Raw genomic sequence first — 12,272 nt, 5'->3', positions numbered from 1 at the left:
TCTTCTATACCTAACACAGAATTTCCAGAGCCCTAGGGGGCACATGCTACCCTTTTTAAAATTTGTAGCATAGTGTCCAGTGTGTGCTTTGTGTTGAATAAATGTTTCATGAATGAATAAATGGGTGAATAATAAATGAAAGAGGTGCTGATGTATAGCCAGAATACCAAATGAAGTTTTTTCCTCTTAAACTTTTTCAAAGACAGAATGAGTTTCCCACATCTGAATCACATTTCAGAGACATTTTGAAGTTATCCTGAAACCTGGAAAACTCTTGGATAATGTGATGCCAAACTAAAGCCTGGAGTTAGTTTACAGTGAATTTAAATAAAAAGCTATAGGTAAGAAACATTGAGATTGTATACTTGATACATTTTCTGTTTTCTTTGTATGATGATCCACTTGCTAATTTTCACTCACACTTTATATTAAGTGTAACTTAAAAATGAATAAAATACTTTGTGTGAGAGAGAGATAATTTGTGTTTAACAAAGTGAAAAATAATGCATTTTCCTTTTAAAAGAAATGGATGAGAATGCATGGTGCAGCATAGCATGACTGAATAAAACAAAGTAAATGGAAATCCTGATATTGAAAATTATTACGTAATATTAACTGTAACTGGGTCTAATATGGATAGTCAGATATATAGGGGAAAGGAATAAGGATATGAGAAGCAGATTATTGTTTTCTTCTTTCTGAAAAAGTAGTAACAGAAGACAGGTAGATAGGTAGAAATGAATCAATGATAGAAGATTGGTCAAACATTCTTCTAATGCTTTGATGATGTAAAACTAAAGAAAATGGAGTCTTTTATGTTTTGGCTATAACAACGCTAACAGTTTGATTTTTTAGATGCCTTATATTCCTAACCTAATCATCTCAATAAATGTTTTGACTATGGCACTCTAGAAGGTTTGAACACCCTTACTTGCATAATTTGGATGTGGTCAACCAGTGCTTCATAACGAGGTAGCTAATTATTTTTAATAATATATTGATTACTCCTCTCTATGTAATGTTGTATTACTAAGTTATGATATTAATGCTGCTACTGTTATAAACAATTATGAAATCTTAAGTTTTCTAAGACTACAGAAACATGTTTGCACCATATTTATATATTCAATCACTTGTTTTGTCATTTGTGTAAGTATAACATATATTTTTTAATGATTTAGCTTGATTTAACATATATGTTTTTCTGTTAAAGGCTAATATTTAGATACATGGTGAAATATGGTATATTTCTGTCCCTGATGAGCCCACAACTGGAAAGCAGCTAATATTCTTGTTCTATAACACTAACTTTTGGGAAACGTCATTCATCCTGGAAATCATTGAAATAGAGATCGTTGTTTTATAAGACTATCATTGAAGATTATGATAAATGATAATAAAAAGAAGAAAAAACATAACCCATTTCCAAATGTCTTCCTGATTTTTACATCAGATCATAAGTTTTATGCACACATAATAGCCATTTGAAACAACTTCCATATTAGCCAATATTTTATTTCCTTTAGGTGATGAAACTAGCCACTCATTTGAGTTTCTTTTACAGTGACTTTCATGCAGTTAAATCAAACAAGAACAATTTCTGTAAACCACAGTCCAGAAAACTTAAATAGAATTTGTACATAAGTGATTAGGAGTACATTATTAATATAACTAAAATTTTTCATTTCCTTTATTTCATTAAAATTTTTCTTAAATGTACTACTCACTGTATTAATCTAAACTGTACTATCTTAGTAAATTTCACCAAACTATAACTCACTTTTTGAAATTTGACCAATGTATTTATATCATATATTAGAATGTGTCTTGCCAGAACACTTGACAGAAACACTATTTTCAACACTTTCAGGTGAAATAAAATATATTTTATATATATTTTATATATATAAAATATATTTTATAGATATGGTTGACTGTAAGTGAACAATAATCATTCTTTCCTCAAAGTAAATAGGCTTGGAGACTCATTAACCACCTTAGTTTTGCTTTAGCTATTAATCTGATAAGGCATTTATTACTTTGCATATTATAATGTAATGGAGAATATCAGTTAATTAATTCCATTGGGAGATTTTGGTATCATCATAAACAACATTTAAAAAATAAGTTAATTTTATAGAAAAATGGAGGGCAGAATGTATACATAATATGCACAAAGAGAAACAGAACTGCAAGTAATAATGTTTTCACATTCATAGAAGGGGCAGTTGTTATAACTCAGGAATTCTTCCCAGAATTTAAGATGCTATATATAAAATGTTCATATTAATGCTGAATAAATCTTGGATGTTATGATTATATACCAGGAGTCCAAGTGCTATAAATGCCTTTATCCCAATTGTATCATGACACAAAGGGAAATCTAAAATTAAGGTGAGAAGAACATAACACTTCTTATATTTCAGTTTCCATATACGTGGATGTAGGTTCACTGGCGTGCAACTGGAACAGAGATGTCTATAAAGTACTCTTGGGATTCTGATATGGCCCCTCTTCCTAGAGTCTGTTAGTTTTGTTTTTTAACACAAATCAGACAATTGCTATGATTTATACATGACCTTAAGTATTTATTTATACATGACCTTATAAATGATCTTAAGGTCATTTATACATGACCTTAAGTATTTATTTTTTGTATAATTATATTTTTTAAAACATCCATTTTTGTGTTTTAGCTTAGTAGGGCTATTTTAAATATTTTGAGCTAAATGGATAGTATGTGATATGTGAGTTACTGAATCATCTATGTAATGGATACATTAATATCACCCCACCCCATGAGATTTTTGATTTTCCAAAATAATACATTGTGGAATATAAATTGTATGCAGAGGTAAGTTATTGTTATGTTTACAATACTTAAATAAAATAAATTAAAAATTAATTACAAGTATAAGTTGAAATTTATCCATATAAACCAATAAAAATCCCAATTATTTATTGAACACCTGTTATGTTAAATCCTCTATGTTACATCTATGCTATATTTGCACACTAATTAACTTTACTCAGCAACACATATTTAGCAACTCTTTTTTGTTAACTGGAGATACAGACACAAGCCAGATACAGCTTTGACCCTGAATTAAAGTGCAGAATGATGGATACCATAATAAAAGTACAGTGGTGAGTCACAGATGCCTAGAAATGAATCTATTGATCAAAGGGTTCTTTTCCTTGAAACAGTGATGCTTAAATTAGCATGGAGGATATGCAGAAAAATTTACTTTGTCTCACCTTGGGAGGTAAGAAAAAGATAACACGTGACTGCCTATGCCACGGAAATTTATGAATCACATCATTTTATGATGTCAAAAAACATGGCAGAAAAGTTGTATTAAGTCACTTTCACCAGTAGAAATATGGTTCCTGCTGCATTACAGGACCTTAAGAATTCATGTGCCATTGATAACTAATCCCAGGTCCTTATATAACAAGCAAGGGTAAAGGGATGGGTGCAAGAACGCTATAAGACCAAGTCTTTGGTATGAAGTGAAGGTGGTGTGGTTGGCCTTTACACATGCACCCTGTTCAAGTAAATCCTGAAAAGAGAGGCTCATGGGAATCCAAGTGCCAGAGGAACCGTCACTATCCTGCCACTGTCTGCTACATCCACCTTGGAAAATTTCTCCATTAAAAGAATATCGTGTCTTTATACTTTAAGTGGGAATTTCAGGGAGAGGTAGAATGAAAGAGTTTTCTTACCCTCCCTCCATCCATCTCTTCCTCCATCCTCCCTTCCTATCCCTATTTAAATGTCCTGAATTTAAAACTAAATGCTCTTTGGTTAATGGACTATCTTGGTAGGGTTCTGATAGGCTCTTTTCTTTCCAGCTTTTCTGACTAGCTCAGAGTGGTCACCTAGAATTAGATGAAGGTCAGGTTAAAGCACTTGCCTTTCTGGTAACATACTAGGATGAGAGGGAAGGATGGGCAAGGACAATAGTAAAAGTTTGGAATACTCACTTTAAGAAAAGGGAGGTGAAGCTGAGCAATGATAAGCAGAAAGAATGCCAGATAGCAGAGTGTTGCACCATGAACCATGGTTGAACCATGAATTGGTTATTTTCTTAATTTACATAATGCAGCAATTTTCTCTAGTAGTTCTCAGAACTGAGTAGGTATTAGGTTGGAAGGAAGTTTAAGGTTCCCGGTGTAAGTACAGAACCCTATGGTTCTGAATTTGATTTATCTTAAACTGCACAGGGACCGGGAACATCATATCCTGTACTACTTTCTAAGTTTTGCAAGTGGCATATAGTAAGTGATTAATAAATATTTCTGAATGAATAAATGAATTTATAAAGATCATTAAAATCAAGGTGATCAAGAAAATATGAGACCAGGGTGTTATGCATTGAATTCTTCCAGTATGGCCATAGGAGATGAGATGAAGAAGGAATCAGGTATCTAACTTCTTATGTCCAGTAATCTACTGGATATCATCACTTGAGTGTGTCTAGGCATCTTATGTTTACTCTGTCACAGTTAGCACTTCTGATTTTTTATCCTTCCCTAGCCCACCCTTTCTTTAGAACTCCCCATCGAAAAGGTCCCTACCTTTAGCTTTGTGCTTCCTTTGACCTCTTCCAGCTGCAGCTCACTCTGTGGGGTAAAATGTTCATGCTCACTGCAAGGTAGTATTTTCCACCACTTCCATACCAAGCTCCAGGTATTCAATACTCAAGAATTCCTTTCTCAAATGGCCCATCTCCCACTTTCAGTTCTGTAAAGCCCTCTTCCCCAGGTTCATCTTCACAGAGGTGGATGGTGTCACTGATATGCATAACTCAAGGCTCAGCAAGTAGCTTTTTGTAGGAGTGGGTGGCTGGGCAGAATTGTCCAAATGACTGTGAGTGAGCATGCTGACCACGAAGGATACAGCAAGGTATGGAATATAAGGGTGTTAGTCTGAGGCCCAGGGAGCAGCTCTGTCTGGGCTACCACATTGCTACACAAAATTCCAAGGAATTTGAAAATTATATATTCAAGCTAAGCATGATAGTTTATTATGAATGTATATCTGTCAAGGTAGAATGATGTAAAATTATTTAATTGGTTATTAGCTTGGTTAATAATTTGAAAATATTTAAACACATGGTTGTAATTCATTTGGAACCTAGTTTTGGGACCCACAAATATTATGGATATTTATCTTCCTCTAAACCTTCCTGTCTCAGTAAATGATGACATCGCCATCCATCCAGTTGCTCAGGCTAGATAGTAAGAAGTTATCCTTAATTCTTCTCTTTGCCTTGTCCTTATTTTCTGATACTGAAGAAGTCTTAAATGTTCCTTTACAAAAAGTAATTTGAATTTTCCCACTTTTTTTCCCCATTTCCTTTGCCACTGCCCAAGGCCAAGTCATGTCATTTCTAGCCTAGATTTGCTAAAATAGTCTCTTAGCTGGACTTCCACATTGATATTCTCTACATAGCAGTTAGAGGTGATCTTTCCAAATTGCAAATCAGATCATGTCACAAGTGGCTTGGTCCTTCAGCAACTTTTCCCTACCCTAAGAACGGTATCCAAGTTCTTTGCAGTGGCTTACATGGCCCTGCCTAATTTGGTTCCTGCTGGCCTTGTCTTGTTCCCTCCTGCTGATTATATTTCAGCCACAGAGTCCTTCTCAGTTTTTCAAAGCAGCTTTATTTCTGTCCAGAATCTTGGCCGTTTCTCTCTCTGCATGAAAATTCTTCCTTTAGCTCTTTGTGCTCCTGATTTCTTCTCATTTTTGATGTCTCAGATTTTATTTTACCTACCAACTGAAGCCTTCTTTGATCTCAAACTTGTATGACCCCCTCTCCCAGTTTTCTTGCTCACAGTGCCTGTTTATTTCCTTTGTCATACTTGGTGCAATCTAGAATGTGTGTTCTTTTTACTTGACTGCTCTCAGTATGCTTCTCTAGAATTAATACTCCATGAAACCATGTCTGCCTTTTTTTTTTCTGTTGTATTTTTATCACTTAGCCCTGTGCCTGACACGTGCGCAAAGCCAATATGCTTTTGGAGGAATGAATGACTGAAAAGAAATGAGAAATAGGTTTTTTAGTGAGTTTAATAGAAGGAGTAAAGGAGCCAATTACTATGGGTAGCAGTGTACCAAAAATATAATTTTGGTACTAATGTATAATGTAAGCATGACTGCCTATTTATTTACATCAAATAGGTATTGCATTTCTTTCGGTAAGATCTTCATCATTTTGACTTCACAAATTTTATATGTTTATTCAGATTAAAATTTAATCATTTATTTAGATCATTTATTGAGTACTCAGGCTTATTCATTTATACCTTCATCTAATCTTAATTACTTTGATCTATTCTTATTATTCATTAAGAAAGCAACTATTTCCCAATCCATAAGTCAAAATGCAAAAGCTGTAAAAGGAAACATAAAATCACCCAACTTAAATTTTTAAATTTGAGAGAGGTTTTTGTTCAGAAATCTGTTGAGAAAGACTGTTAATTCATACCTGTTCACAGGGATTATTTTAGAAAGAAAATAATGTATGTCTTTGTCTTATAAAAAGCTTAGTTTAGGAAAGGTTATATGTTTAATAAATGGTAGCTAGGAAGGAGAATAGCTTAAGAGGGAGAGAATTTATATTTGTATCTATTACCCTTTTAATTTTATTTAGCTGAAGACTTCTTTAGAAAAGCTCAACATATTTTTGAAAAACAGTAGTTGCGTGTGTTTTGAAAAGTGGAGTTTATCATTAAAATTAAGCTCTAACTTCCGTTTACGTTTTTTAAGAACAATATTCAATTTTAAAAATCCGATAGGGCTGGGTAGGCTGGCTCATGCCTATAATCCTAATGCTTTGAGAAACCGAGGTGGGAGGATAGCTTGATGCCAGGAATTCAAAACTAGCCTGAGCAAGAGCAAGAAAAATAGAAAAATTAGCCAAGCATGGTGGTATGTGCACCTGTAGTCCCAGCTACTTGGGAGGCTGAGGCAGGAGTATCACTCAAACCCAGGACTTTGAGATTGCAGTGAGCTATGGTTATGCCATTGCACTCTAGCCAGGGTAACAGAGCAAGACCCTATCTAAAACAACAACAACAACAAAAACAAATAAAAACAGTTGGATTGTGACCAATATTCAGTGATCTTCTTCCAAGACAAGTTTCTTAGGGTATGGATCACAATGTAATACATTAGTATTGATATCTGTTAGTCGATCTGAGCTTACATGTATATTAGTGAAAGAATGGAATGAAATGGAGTAGAGTAGAATAGAAAAGAAAAGAACATAGAGCACTTTGCATGATAAGTTAGGTATAGTTTAATGAAACTTGGTTCAATTAGATGTTTGTTCATGTTTATATTTTTTTGGCTGTGGTAGGTCTAAAAAATATTTCTTAAAAGAAACATTTGAAAACCATTGTTCTAATGATAATCATTGTAAAATCATTGTGTATAATTCTTGCTAACTCAGTCTTATTAATAGTTTCATTGAGAGGGAATTCAACATACATTTGTTTGTAGATATTACCAAAAAGGTGGTACATTCAGTCAATATTTATCAAACAAAAGTTAAGTGATCTTATTCTTCCACAATGAAATTTTTAATTTTTATTTTTTGGCCTTTCATCTGCAAGCCCTTTTATCTTATTGGAGTCACATTATGTGATGATATTTTCCCCCAGTCAACTATTTCTCCTGGACTTGCCTATTCCTGTTCAGAAATAATGTAAAGTTGATAAGAATTAATTATGATTATAGTAGTTATGGGTTATTAGGTACTATGAATCAAATCTTAGAAATCAGTTTCATTATTCTAATAGTGACTTAAAAAGCAATTTTTCTCTTTGAATTTTAAATTGTTACTGCCATGATATATACCATTTATCAAATATTAATAAATATTTATCAAATATTAATCAATAATTGCTTTATGCCTGCCATAAGCAATTAAAAGACACCCTTCTAGCCCACATGGAACATGCTCTTCAGTGGAGTGTATGGAATGGTAAACAGATAACTACATTATACAGTGGGAAATTGCTTCAGTGGGTACAATATAGAGCTGTATGGGAATGAATTGAAGAGACTACCCTATTCTTGAGTGTTCACTGAAATGTCTTTGTTCCAAAATACCATTTAAACTAAGACACAAATCACTTAGGAAAAAAAAGTGATTGTGATAGTTAATGTTTCAGTCAGAGAAAATAGCATAGTATAGGGAGATGAGAGTGTAGGAAAGCTATGAAATGGATTAGTAGGAGTAAGCCAGGTTAAAGAATTTAAGCTCCATCCTGGTTGTATAGGCGATTTTTAAGTGTATGACAGAGTCAAACAAAATTCCTACCATAAAAGTATTTTGGTAGCATTTCTACTCCATGTACACTTGACTGTATATAGCTGAGGGTAGTACTAGATAGACTCTTGAGAATAAGACTAACCCCAGACACAAAAGGTATCAACTGACAAAATATTGCAACTTTTATGTGCCGTTGGAAATGGTGAGAACATCAGTATTTAAAAGAGAATGTCCCAAACTGCCAAATAGAGGAAAAACACTATATTTATCTCATGATAGTGGTGTAGAGTACATCATTTGCTGTATTAAATGTAAATGACTCATCAAAGCTGCATTTTGTACACACACACAAGATGATAGGAATTTCTACACCATTGCCATACTCAGGCTCCAGCTCTTTCTGTAGTTTCATCTCATCCTATTCATTCATTCGTTCATTCACTCATACATGCATGCATCCACAAATGCATTCAATTAACCATTCAATAAACCATTTTGGGGGAAAAATTTATAAACCAACTAATACTTTCAGTTTCTTTGACAGACACAGTAATCTGAAAACACAGTCTCTGTTCTTGAAGAGAAAATAGAAAGTGTTCTGAGTAATAACAGAAGTACATGTATAAATTGCTCTGGGTCTTCATGAAAAAACGTAAGGAAGTAGTGGAGTTTGAACCAAGTCTCTAGGAATAAGTGAGATTCAAATATGTAGAATGTAAAATAAAGGATGAGCAAGTGCTGAATGCACAGCAATAAATACATGTTAAATCGCAATAGCCAAGTTCTTGTATTTCTTCAACAAGGAGAGAATTTTGAACTATTTATTTCATAATATTAACTTCTTGTTTGGGGTGTTGAGATTCAACCACTCCAAGAACAGTCCCTATTGACTACCAGCTCCTTTTTTCATTCCTGCCTATCATAATTGTATAGCTTCTCATATCTCTCACTAAATGCTAAGATAACCCAGGTTTAAAGTATGAGTAACTAGAGAATAACTAGAGATCTTAGAATCGGGAAATATAATACGTCGTTTAGAAGAAAGAGAAATTATAGTTAGCATGAACCTTGCTGTATTTCTGGCTCAACTTTTTCATTTTGTAGATGAAGATAAAAGTTATGTGACATCCCATGGTTGAGTACTCCTGCAGTGGCAGAGCTGGAACTAGAACTCATAGTTCCTGACTTTTAGTGACTTTCTCTCTAAGATAAGGAAATCATATTATGTCATTAGAGGGTAAGAAGACTGTTTGCAGAATTCAAACCTAAGAATTTGAGTGTGATATAAATGAAATAGAAAATTACTATGATGATATTAACATATAGTTTTATTTGGATAACATCACTAATTAATTTGAAAAGTAGAGAGGACATTAATAATGTCTAAAATGAAATGATTTATACTTAACAGCATTTAACTTAATATAGTCCACATATATAAGATTTATCTTTTAAATTCCAATAGTGCCAACAAACTACATAAAGATATGGAAATAGCTTCAAATTCCTGATTTCTAAAAATAATTTGTAATAATTCACAAAATTTTTCTATGGTAGCTGATTTAATTAAGAAATTTGCATTCTGTTCAAATAAGTTAATTAAATATTTTATGAAATTCATGAGATAATTTATACATGGAGAGTTGTTACCAACCCTGTAACGTTAATACATGTTGCAGAAGAATTTGTAAAGATGATACAATTCCATTCCTTTAATTTGGATGAGGAAAATATCAAAATAACAAGAATAAACAGAATTTCCATTTCTGGAAATTTAATATACTAATTATATATATATATATATATCCTATGAATAATGTGAACAAAAGCAAGTTTTAGTATGTAAACATTTATTTATATTAGTTAAAATATAAATTTGTTGTGTAATAACAGACTCTCTAGTTATTCTCCTTAGATTTCTTACAAATCCTGAAGAAATGGAGCTGTTATTTTTTTCAGCTTTCATACTAGAATAGTTACTATTATGGACACAACTTAATAGTACTTATTACTACTATTAACTACTAATACCTACCTTTGTTGAACACATTTTTTAATGCCAAACACTGTTCAAAACCCTTTACCTATGTTATCTCACTTAATTCTAATAATATTTTTGCAAGTTTGTTATCATTATACACATTTTACAGATGGGGAATAAGAATCTCATCGAGAATAAAGAAATTACTCAGGGTCAAATGACCATGAAATAGCACAGGTGATACTTAAGCCTAACCCTCTCTGATTCCAAAGCCCATATTCTTGATTTCGATGTTACACTGCCTCTATTTAGTTGCCACATATTTACTGAGCCTCTATATAGTAGCATTCTTGCAGGTGTTAGCAATGCCAAGAACAAAAGATTAGCTTTAGCCCTACCGGACCTTCTCCAAAAGAGAGGACATTTAACCAAACACTTGCAATGGAATCTTATGGTTGTTGTGGTAGTAATCCATAAGAACATAGTGAGGATATCAAAGTCATAACCTAAGAACTTCAAAGAAAGGGCTTTATGTAAGAAGTGATGCTTGGTCTGAGATTAAAAAATAAGAAAGTGTTGGATGGATAAGAGAGGGAATGGTTGTCCAGATTTGAGAAAATACTAAGAACTATGACACAGCAGGGGGAAAAATATAGTTTTCTGATTGAAGCAAGAGGTACAGCTAGAGAAAAATACATATATATTATAAACTATCATGAATTTTATTCATATTATTGATGTATTAGAGGTTATAAAATATTTATTTCTTTTTGCATTTTTAATCTTTTTTTATTTGAAAATATTAGGTTGTACAAATATATTTGGTTACATGAATTACTTTTATAATGCTTGAGTCACAGTTATAAGTGTGCCTGTCACCCAGATAGTGCATATATATTTAAATGTCATGTTGTTTGAAGAGGAGACAGTATGTATGTATATGTTGTATGTGTGACAAATACATACAATTTTATGTCAATTAAAAATTCTATATAATATAAATATGTGTTTATATTATATTACTATGCTGTAATGTGATCATATTATATCTGTGTATAATTATAATTGTTTAATATTTTAATAATATGATAAAATAGCCATAAATGATAGAATAATATTTCTGAACATAGGAGAAAGCCTTGATATATCGTAGGCATTTCTCGGTAATTAGGTTTGGGATAATTTTTTTCTTTTCTATATTTGCATTTTATTTATTATACATTTTTATATTCAGAGAAAATAAAAACTTTCATTTTGTAGGAAGAAACCTGGTAGATTTGGTGGAGACAAAACTTTACTATGGCGGATTTGGGCTCTGGGTATACATATAACACTGTATCATAGGGGTATGAGAGCTGGACTAACTCCAAACACAAAGCACCTAACTCATTCTAGCTTTTGTCTGCTTTCGTTTAGACACTGAGTAGAGTTGGAACTAATATTTGCATTTTGAAATTTGAGATGGCAGAAGCAGAGGACCAGTACTGCTTCCTTGCTGTCAATGTGCCACCTCCATTCTTCTAGTCACTCACACTCGACACCCTGGAGTTTTCTGTGAACTTTCCTTGTCTTTGTTTTAGCCACCCTTACTGCCCACAATACCCCACTAATTCTTCCACCCATTCTTTTTTCTCCACTTGGATCAACATCATATTCTGGGGTCTCCCATGTGTTGATGATGGAATAACTTTCCAATTGGTCTTGTTTCTTTCTGTCTCTCTCTCTTTAGTTTATTCTAACACTTCTGCTAAAATGCTTGAAAAATGTCTTGTTTCAACTCAAATTCTGTAAGTCTTTCCTGTTGCCTGTTACACAGTGGTTTCCTTTCTTTGTGTGCTTCAGATGCTGACCATGAACCTTGTAGTTGGGCCAGCCTTTGTTCCACTGATGCAGACTTGGCTTTCCAGTCTCATTTGTCTGCAATTTCCTGATGCATCTTTGATTGCTTTGCCTCTCTTTCTTAGTTTTTGGCAGCACTTTTACCTATTTATCTTTTTGTACCT

The 12,272-nt window shown here is 33.0% G+C and overlaps 1 protein-coding gene across 6 annotated transcripts in view; it reads left to right on the top strand.

Annotated features, from left to right (window-relative positions):
• RALYL (RALY RNA binding protein like) overlaps window positions 1–12,272 on the top strand; it is a 658,122-nt gene that overhangs the window by 36,042 nt on the left and 609,808 nt on the right. The gene's annotated exons all lie outside the window — the stretch shown is intronic.

The sequence above is a fragment of the Microcebus murinus genome, chromosome 7, assembly GCF_040939455.1.
Source record: "Microcebus murinus isolate Inina chromosome 7, M.murinus_Inina_mat1.0, whole genome shotgun sequence".
Classification (NCBI taxonomy): Eukaryota; Metazoa; Chordata; class Mammalia; order Primates; family Cheirogaleidae; genus Microcebus; species Microcebus murinus.
This window is presented reverse-complemented; position numbering and strand designations above follow the sequence as displayed.